This window comes from Sinocyclocheilus rhinocerous, unplaced genomic scaffold (assembly GCF_001515625.1).
Source record: "Sinocyclocheilus rhinocerous isolate Xijiao unplaced genomic scaffold, SAMN03320098_v1.1 scaffold3186, whole genome shotgun sequence".
NCBI classification, from domain to species: domain Eukaryota; kingdom Metazoa; phylum Chordata; class Actinopteri; order Cypriniformes; family Cyprinidae; genus Sinocyclocheilus; species Sinocyclocheilus rhinocerous.
Window position 1 is genome coordinate 132716 of NW_015642065.1, and position 9717 is coordinate 142432.

At 37.8% G+C, this 9717-nt stretch overlaps 1 non-coding gene and 1 pseudogene across 1 annotated transcript; one reads left to right on the top strand and one right to left on the bottom strand.

Annotated features, from left to right (window-relative positions):
* Positions 1-202: 202 nt before the first annotated feature.
* trnan-guu (transfer RNA asparagine (anticodon GUU)) lies at positions 203-276 on the top strand. The gene has a single exon. It is a non-coding gene; the product is annotated as a tRNA-Asn (tRNA).
* Positions 277-1473: 1197 nt separating this feature from the next.
* Positions 1474-9717, bottom strand: part of LOC107755626 (uncharacterized) — a 16800-nt pseudogene continuing 8556 nt past the window's right edge.

A 9717-nucleotide genomic window follows, 5' to 3' on the forward strand; every position in this document is an offset into this window, starting at 1 on the left:
TCTGTGCTGTGATTTCGGCTATATTTGCATGTAAAATTAGAGAAGCAACATAATATCTATTTTAACTGAAGGCGCTGCTCCTCTCAGCCGCTCGCTGAACAGAGCAGACGCAGAGAGAGAGGTGTGTGCGCGCTGTCCTCGCGCCGCTGCGTCAGTTTGTCCAAACGCATAAAACGCTATGACGTCACTAGTGTGCACCGTCGTCTCTGTGGCGCAATCGGTTAGCGCGTTCGGCTGTTAACCGAAAGGTTGGTGGTTCGAGCCCACCCAGGGACGAATATATTTATGCTTTATACGACTGCCACCTAACGGTGTGAATCAACTCAGAGACGAATGTTCTTATGCTTTACTCCACTGCCATCTAGTGGGCTTATAAATGATCTACCATTAGATCGCATCCTCACCCAGGGACGAAATCAGCTTTTGGATTTTAGTCAGTAGGATTGCTGGAACTATAACATCGTACAGGAATCAAATATAGCTGATTCTGTTTTCGTTTTTCAGAAAAGCATTTGAAGTTTTTACGCTTAGCTACGACATATGGCTTAATGTATACTTTTTTTTACCTGACTTTTCACGTCTTAAGGCTTTAAGTTTTTTAATATAAACTATTTTAATGCACATGCTTCATGTTTTATTAAATACACCATATATGGATTACAGTTTTAATAAATATAATATTTTAGTATATATCATAACTCAATGAAATTCTTTATTTTTAAGCCCTATAGCCCAAAAATCCATCCCGAGGATCCGCTGTGATTATACGGTACGAGAGCGGCCTCTAGCGGCGGAATCACCGACGTCTCGTGAGGTTTGTTTTGCCCGCTGCACGGAGCGGGACACTTAAGATGCGGATTTAAAACAACAAAACAGTATGTTAACAGTACACTACAGTGCACGTTTTCATGTTATTATGAACTAATTAGTAACACATCAAGCGGTTAAAACAGTGTGACAAAACACGCTAGTCCGACCCAAATGTTTAATGTCACGATTGTTACGATCTACTTGCATTAGTTTCCAGCTGGTCGCTGTTATGCATTGGTTAGCCAGCGAAGCTGCAGATTTATAGCTAGTGGCGTGAGAAAGCAAACTATTATGCAGGCGACAGAAACATATAAACAAATCAGAAATGCTTCATATACTCTTGCATTTAATATGGTTATTTGTTATTCTGCTGCATCCATCTTTGTGAGCATCACTCAAGCAGTGTTGTTTACTAGCTGCAGATACTCTTGAAATCTACTTTCCAAATACAATCTACTGCTTTAAACTACCAATGAAATGAATCACATTAGTTTTTTTATTAATCATATTTTTTTTTAATTCTTAAAAATCCAAATAAAGAGTAAAATAACAGTTGCCAACATGTACATTTGCTGTAAAAACAAATAGTTTCTCTCATTCATTCTTTTTATATTTCAAAATAAAAGAATAAATTAGTTTTTATGATATGTGGGTTTATTAACATCACTTACCCTGTGATAAAAAATGTTGTTATTATAGAATAATTTTAAAGAAATGTAAAAGCTGATTTCGTCTCTGAGTTGGTTCACAGTCGTATAAAGCATAAAGATATTCGTCCCTGGGTGGGCTCGAACCACCAGCCTTTCGGTTAACAGCCGAACGCGCTAACCGATTTATAATCTAAAAATTATAGTAAAAAAGTCCATTTATTTCTGAAAGAATCCTCAAATATCAAAATTTTCCATTTTTTTTCAATTTTCAAAATTTCAAAAGTGCCTATAACCTTTGAATGATACTGTAGAAAAGTAAAACATACAAAAAAGAGAGTTATTTAATCATGACAAAAGTTTTATTTTTCAATCAGTCATAGCCAATTATTCATTAATTCCTTGAATCATTCACATTTTTATTCTTTTAGTTATTATGTTGCATATGCAAAAGAACAGAAAACAGAAAAATACACATAAATAATATTTTCCATTGTCCATGGCTCTTGTGCATTCATTGCAAGTGCAAAAGAACAGAAAGCACAGACCATTACACACAAATAAAACTTTAAAATGTCCATGGCTCTTGTTTAGACTTTGTGAGTACAAAATAACAGAAAGCACAGAACAATACACATGAATAAATCTTTAAAATATTCGTGACTCTTGTGCATTCTTTGCGAGTGCAAAAGAACAGAAAACAAAACTATACACATAAATAAAACCAAATCAAATCAAAGACCATTTTTTTGCATGTGTTGTGCTGTACTTTGCGAGTCAGTTTTCGAACCGGAGCAGCAGCAGGAGCAGGAAGGGCAGAGGAGAGGCTGGCCCTGAGAGCCTGTGGAGCAGCAACTAGGACAGGCCCTGTTAGTCCCTGTGAGGCCATTGGCATCAGCATCACCAGTTGAGCACCTGGGGTTGGAGCAGGGAAGAGTTGCCGCTGGGTTTGAGGTCTCTCAGCTGGCGGTGACAAAACCACTGGGGCTGAAGGTATTTTCCTCTTCCTCTTCGTCTGTGCCTGGCCCACGGTGCTACTGGGCAGGTGGTATTGGTGAGCTGGGCCTGGTTGGGGGGGCGCAGACGGGGGGCGCACATTGGCAGGGAGTAGAGGGTCAGCCGCCACAGACAAGCGGCTAGGCAGTTGCAGCCCTTGCATCAATACTGCACTGTCCTGCCTTTTCACTCTCCTGTTGTGCCACTGAACCAATGTGGTGTGGCTCACATCCACCAGCTGCAGGGTGGTCTGCTGCATAACAGCAGCATTGGCCAGAATGCGCTGCCTGATTTTCCTGTAGTCCTCCAAGATGAGGTCCCACCTGGACACTGCGCCTGTCCCCTTCTTTTTGGGACTCTTATGGATGGCGCAGAGCCTGACAAAAATGGTCTCTATCAGGCGACAACAATCTGGCCACTGGGCAAGTGGGGCAGCGGTGGTGAGTGCGTGCCTCTTCACACTCTCCACCCCCGGAGTGAACTCCTGCCTCTTCTTGTGGGACCTGAACCTCCCTGTGTCCAGCCTGCTCTGTTGTCTGGCAGCAAACACCACCCTCTGCTTATCATAGTCCAGCAGGTTCTGCCAAAGAGCAACCATATTGCTCACCTAAGCAGAGAGAACATATAATACATGGCAAATGAGAAAACAAAACATGTGCAGAGACGGGGCTGCGACAGCGCTCAAAACCGAAGCAGTTCATGTGAGGGTACGCATGATACACAAAGAGTGTGATGAGACAGGTGTTAGTAACAGATGTGACCATAGTCCTATTATTACTAAGAAACGGTCACGTTATGTGTCTTAAATTTATTTAGCGTGCTCTACCATTTATGATGGCTTTGTAGAATGTCCACTAGATGGCAGTGCAGTCTAACACAGTAGATGAGTCAAGTTTGACAACAACGTTTAATGTTGGCTTGACAAAACCATCTCTGAGAGTTTAAAATAACTTGAAAGTTTGAAGGTTTTACTTGGAGAAGTCAGACAGGCCAATAAAAACTCGGTCAGACCATATTAAGCTACTTCAAACCCCATTAGACCTCATCAAACTGCTAAGAAACCACAAATAAGTCCTCCGCTGGGATTGCTAGGCATTGTTAACATGTTGCCGGCACATTCTTAGGTTTTGTTAGCATGCTTTAACATATTTTAATACGTTAAATAGCTGAGTGTTGCATATTTTAACATTTGACGCATGTCTCTATCCTGTTTTAGCACATTGCTAGCATGTTTTACCTCGATGTTAACATGTTAAACACATTTTTAGCATGTGATAAGCAACATGAAAAGCGGGTTCCTAGTTGTGACAGGTTGTGTCTGATAAATAACCGCTTGCTTTTCTACTGATTCCTGCTTGTGAAGTAATTCCTCAACAAACATCATTTTTATTATATATTTCACAATAGTTATTTTTTTGCTTTTAAATATATTTTTCGTGTGCCATAAATAATGCTAAATGAATACATTTCACTGTAGAACATATAGATCTTTTACTTAAGAGCAAACAAAAATAATTTTAAAAGGAGCGTTTGATAAGAGACCACTTGCTGCTCTGTGAACTACAAGATAATTTTTTATTCAAATTAGCCAGACTGTAATAAAACCACACACACAAACAATATACACACATATGCAAAGGATAATTACAAAAAACACACTGTAAATCTACTTTCCTCTCATTTTCTCAAGCCACTGCTCTTTGGACAGGGTTTCTGTGGCAGGGCAGAAGATGGTACCTCTATAATGACTGTGTCCGGTCGCAGCCGTCCTGAACGCCCCGCACTTCTTGCAGGTGTTGGCTTCTACCTTCCTGTTGTATGTGCGCGGAGCGGCGGGACGCTGAGAGCCAGGTCTGCTCGAAGCTGGGACGATGTGAGGAGCTGATTGGATGAACAAGAGCGTGGCCGGGGGTGGAGGAACAAGGTGTTGTGGAATCGCAACCACGGTGAGGGTCGAGGCCAACTGTGGGCCGAAGGTCCCCAAAGGCTTCCCAGGGAGAAGCTGGACGACAGGCTGCGTTTGTGCTGCTAGCTTGGGTCGGACAGCTGGAAATTTGGCTATATCTACTGCTGGCCTCTTCGGCGTAGCTTGTTTTCCTGCGGCAGCATGGGTTTGATTACGCCACTGCATCAGACTGCTCCGACTCACATTCACCAGCTGCAGGTTAGCATTAGCCAGGATCAGCCGGCGTATCTTGCAGTAATCCTGTAAAATCAGGGACCATACCGGCTCCTCCTCGCCCGGGGCCCTGTGGATCTCACAAAGCCTGAGTAAAATGGCGTCCACGAGGCGGCAGTGCTCAGAGCGCTGCAGAGGTGAAGCTGTTGAGCTCTTCTGCTGTTTCTTGAGCTCAGACAGGTTCTGCCACAGCGCCACAATATCACTGACCTAAACAGATGTGGATGTTAACATGTGTCGCTACCATGTTTCTATCAAGTTGCTAACATGATTGTTAGCATGTTGATAATATGTTTTAGCCATTACCAGCATGCTTCTAGTATGCTTTAACACATTGCTAGCATGTTTTAACAGGTCACTGACTTGTTTCTGTCATGTTTTAGACAGCTGATAGCAGCTGTGGTGTGGATGAGTGACGTAACATCTCATCTGAGGATGCACAACATGATCAGGCCCACACAATCTACATGTTTTTTTTGGGGGGCTTTTATCGTTTTTTTTAAATCCACTTCACAGGGCAAAATAGAAGTTGTTTCAATTGATGTGCAATACATATAATATGTTATACAACAGTTTGGACCAGGGTTATTATTGTTAACTAAAACTAAAACATTTCTGCTACTTAAAATAAAAGTAACCTTAAAGGTCCCATATTGTCAAAACTGAAATTTCCTGGCTTTTTTCATGATTACTGAGGTCTAGGTGCTATTTAACTACCATATAAGTTTCAAGTTTCTGTGATTTTTCATGAACAGTTGTGACTTCCGTAAAAAGTTGACGTCAGAACTACACAGTCACCGCCTTCAGTCACCACCCCGAGCACCGCCCACCGTCCCACTCTCCTTTTGCCAAACCCCCAGACAACATCGCGTCCATGCCATTGCTGAGCAACAACAACACGGAAACATGTCGAAAAGGTTAACTTTAACCACGAAACCAGATCGGCCGACCTGTAACGTTACACTCTCACTCAAAGGATGGACGATCTGACAGGATTGTTACTATGAGGTGGATCACATCTAACGTGTATAGTAAAGACAAACCCACCGTGTCTATCTAGTCATGATGAAGATGTATATACATTTAAATTTCAGCAGGGAACTATTTTTACAGCTACATTATTGTTCCAGCCACAATAAATCACAACAATGTATATACAATTACAAATGATAATATATAGTCAGTTTGTTGTTGAAGTAAGTAAAATATAAACATCTAAACTTATTTTATTTTAGTTATTTGTCAACAAACTAGGAAAAGTAAAACTAAAGAAAAAATTCTATATTATTATTATTATATATTAACTGTAATGATATACAATTATAAACTATATAGACATATTTTAAAACAAACAAAAATAACAAAAACACACTATAAAATGACCAGAAATTTAATTAAAATGAAAATAAAGTGAATATATATATATAATAATTTTTTACAATTATTTTTATATAAATTAATTTTATTAGCATTTAAAATTTTATATATATAATTTAAAATACAAAAAAATGTATTAATAAAAAACTGGAATAATAATAAACGATACTAAAATAACACTGCTTCAGACAAATTTACTCCTCGTTTATCATTACTATTTTCTATATTCTCATCAAGCTATGTAAATGTTTTTGGCATGGATTGACACTGATGCATAAAAACTTGATTATATAAGAAACACAGCTCACTCACAAATGTTTAAATTATATTATGTAAACACACATTTATTTTTTCAAGTTAGTGTTGATTTATGTTTCATACCTGCTGGCTGCTGAGATGATTCTCTGTCCTCAGATCCACAAGATAATCAGCGAGTCTGTCTACCTGATCCAAGCCTGACGGGTTCTCCTTTTTCACCGTCTGAAAAAGCAAAAGATAACAAAAATAACATCAGATGCAATTCTTTGAGATAACTTTAAATTCCAATCACATATTATAACCCGAAAACTCAACAGGCTCCGAACAGAAATTAGCACAAGAAATTGACACAGAAAGGCCTACTGTAGCACAATAATTTTGTTATATACAACATAAGAGTTCTATATAATAATACAATTATATAAATATAATAATTACACTTATTGTAACAAAACTATATAACTAGATAAAAACGATATAATTTTAATAATGTAATTTAAATATTTCCAAATTAACAATATGCGACCCTGGAGCACAAAAGCAGTCTTAAGTCGCTGGGGTATATTTGTAGCAATAGCCAAAAAAACATTGTATGGCTCAAAATTATAGATTTTTCTTTTATGCCAAAAATCATTAGGATATTAAGTAAAGATCATGTTCCATGAAGATATTTTGTAAATTTCCTACGGATGATGTATAGATCCCAATTTCGAAAAATTTACCTTTATGACTGGTTTTGTGGTCCAGGGTCACATATTAATTATGACATTCTTTTTTGCGTGAAATTTGTTGAAAATAAAATTAAAATAATTTCTCTGGTATGAAGCTTACAATGCAGCTGAACAAAAAACACAAATCATTATTTAAGGAAAGACTGACTAAATATTTATGGCTGCATCAACCGGTGGTTGTATTATGTTAATGTAAATGTTCTACTTTATAAACTCTTTTATTCATGGTGCATATATTGATGTACCACAGGGCTCTGAATTGGGGCATCTTCAGCTGTGGACGGGGTGGAGGGAAAGGCTTGTGGATCATCACGGAATAAACTCACAGTCGGATCTTCATCAAACCCCTCGTCCTCCTGCCCTTCATCATTAACATCCTCCAGCAGCTGGATGGTCTCCTCAGCGTCTGGGTCCACCATTTGAGGTGGCTGTCCCATTTGCCTGAGCAGATAGTCCACTCCAATGAGCTCTCCTAAAAAAATAATGAACAGTGAATATGGAATGTTTAGAACGAAATACTAGTGTACTGCATACTTGCCAGTGTATACTGTATTCTGCATACTAAACATAAATTGCATGTAAATCAATATGCAAGGATAAACATTTCAAACATAATTGATATGCACTACTGTTCAAAAGTTTGGGGTCGTGAGATATTTTTAAAATGTTCTTGAAAGAAACATCTTCTGCTCACCAACACTGCATTTATTTGGTCAAAAATACAGCAAAAACAGTAATGTTGTGAAATATTATTACAATTTCAAATAACTGTTTTCTATGTGACTATATCTGCTGATGCTTAATATTTTAGTGGAAACATTTTTCAGGATTCTCTGATGAATACAAATTTCAAAAGAACATAATTTATTTGAAATTAGGGCTGCACGATTATGACAAAAATCATAATTATCGATTATTCCCTTGAAATTGTAATTGCGATTATTAATTACGATTACCACAATTTACACTGAATTATGTAAACTTTTATTGCTTTTCTATAGTATTACGCCTCAAATGTCAACTATACATTGGATTGGTTTCTTCTTTAAATAAAAAAAAAAAGTAAAAATTTGCATGGTATTTACATTTACATTTAATCATTTAGCAGACGCATTTATCCAAAGCGACTTACAAATGAGGAGAACAATATATACAAGTGCTGTGAATTCTATACTAAAACTAAAATTAAAATAACGAAAAAAGCCTTAAGAAAACCTGAAAAAACAACAACACATTAAGCACGCAGAATAACATAAGTGGACTTTGAACAATTAATTGGCGCTTTGAACGATTATGTAATTGTGGCTTCCGTAATTGTAATCGCGATTAGAAATTCGATTAATTGTGCAGCCCTATTTGAAATAGAAATCTTTTGTAACATTATAAATGTCTTCTCTTTTGATCAGTTTAATGCATCCTACATAAATGTGCATATTGTGCACAAGTACAGATGCTGCTAATTGAGACAGACTACATGGACTGCGAGAGCTTTACCAGTGTATTGTTTAGGCGGTGGGAAGGTGCGCACGAGCTTCCGGCCGAACAGCTGTAGGCTGTTCTTGTTGACGTATTCCACTATCTCTCCTGCATAGCTGAGCACAGATGAGGGTTTGGTGCCGAGTGACGTCGCTAACTGTTCCTGATTCCACTTGTACAAGCCTTCCAGAAGATACAACTGGAAATTCAGGCTGTTAGCACGAGCACCTGTTAAGAATAAAGGATCTTCTTGAACTGTCAGGTCAAACTAAGCAACTCTAAACAAGACTGTATTTAGAAAGTGTTGTATTAAAGTATGCATGTTAACCAATTCACTGATTTCAGAGAAGCAGTTTCATTAATTCATTAAATGTAAGTTCTTCAACATTTATTTAATGCATTTAAATTAATTGTATTGTATTATAATATTGAATTTTAGTTTAATAATAATAATAGCAAATGCATGTTAATTTAAACAATAAAAATAGTAAAAGTAAGAAAAACAAATCAAAATATATTCTTTAAAAAGCAGTCATAGCATCTTATGTAACTTTGCTTCTCAATATTTAGATTTAATGTTTTTTTCTGGTCTCAAACGATCAGGTCAAACTGATCCGTTCTCGAATAACGCGTGAACAAATTTGACGAAGAGCAAGCAAAAATGGATGAGAGGCTATATCTCCGCAATGGTTTGGTGTATTGAGACTAAACTTGGTGTGTGTTATAATAAGCATGACCTGAGGCTACCTGCACAGTTTCGGCGCAGCGCCATCTAGTGGTCAGAACATATGGAAAATAGCTATTTTTGCTTATAACTTCTGAATGGTTTGACCAAAAATCACAAAACCTTTCTTTAGATTCGGTGCAGCATGCCGAGTCGAACCATATCCAGTTTTCCCATGTCAGCCATTTTGAGTTTTGTCATAAAATGCTATATTTTACAAACATATAGGCGTATCTTTACGAAACTCGGTAGGCCTATGTGTCTTCGGCACCATGCCCTGATGGTACTCAAAACGTTTCGGGGCAGCGCCATCTTGTGGTCAAAAGTTATAATGAAATTTCCAAAAATGTTAAAGGGGTCATATGATGCTGCTAAAAAGAACATTATTTTGTGTATTTGGTGTAATGAAATGTGTTTATGTGGTTTAAAGTTCAAAAAACACATTATTTTCCACATACTGTACATTATTGTTTCTCCTCTATGCCCCGCCTTTTTGAAACGCGTCGATTTTTACAAAAC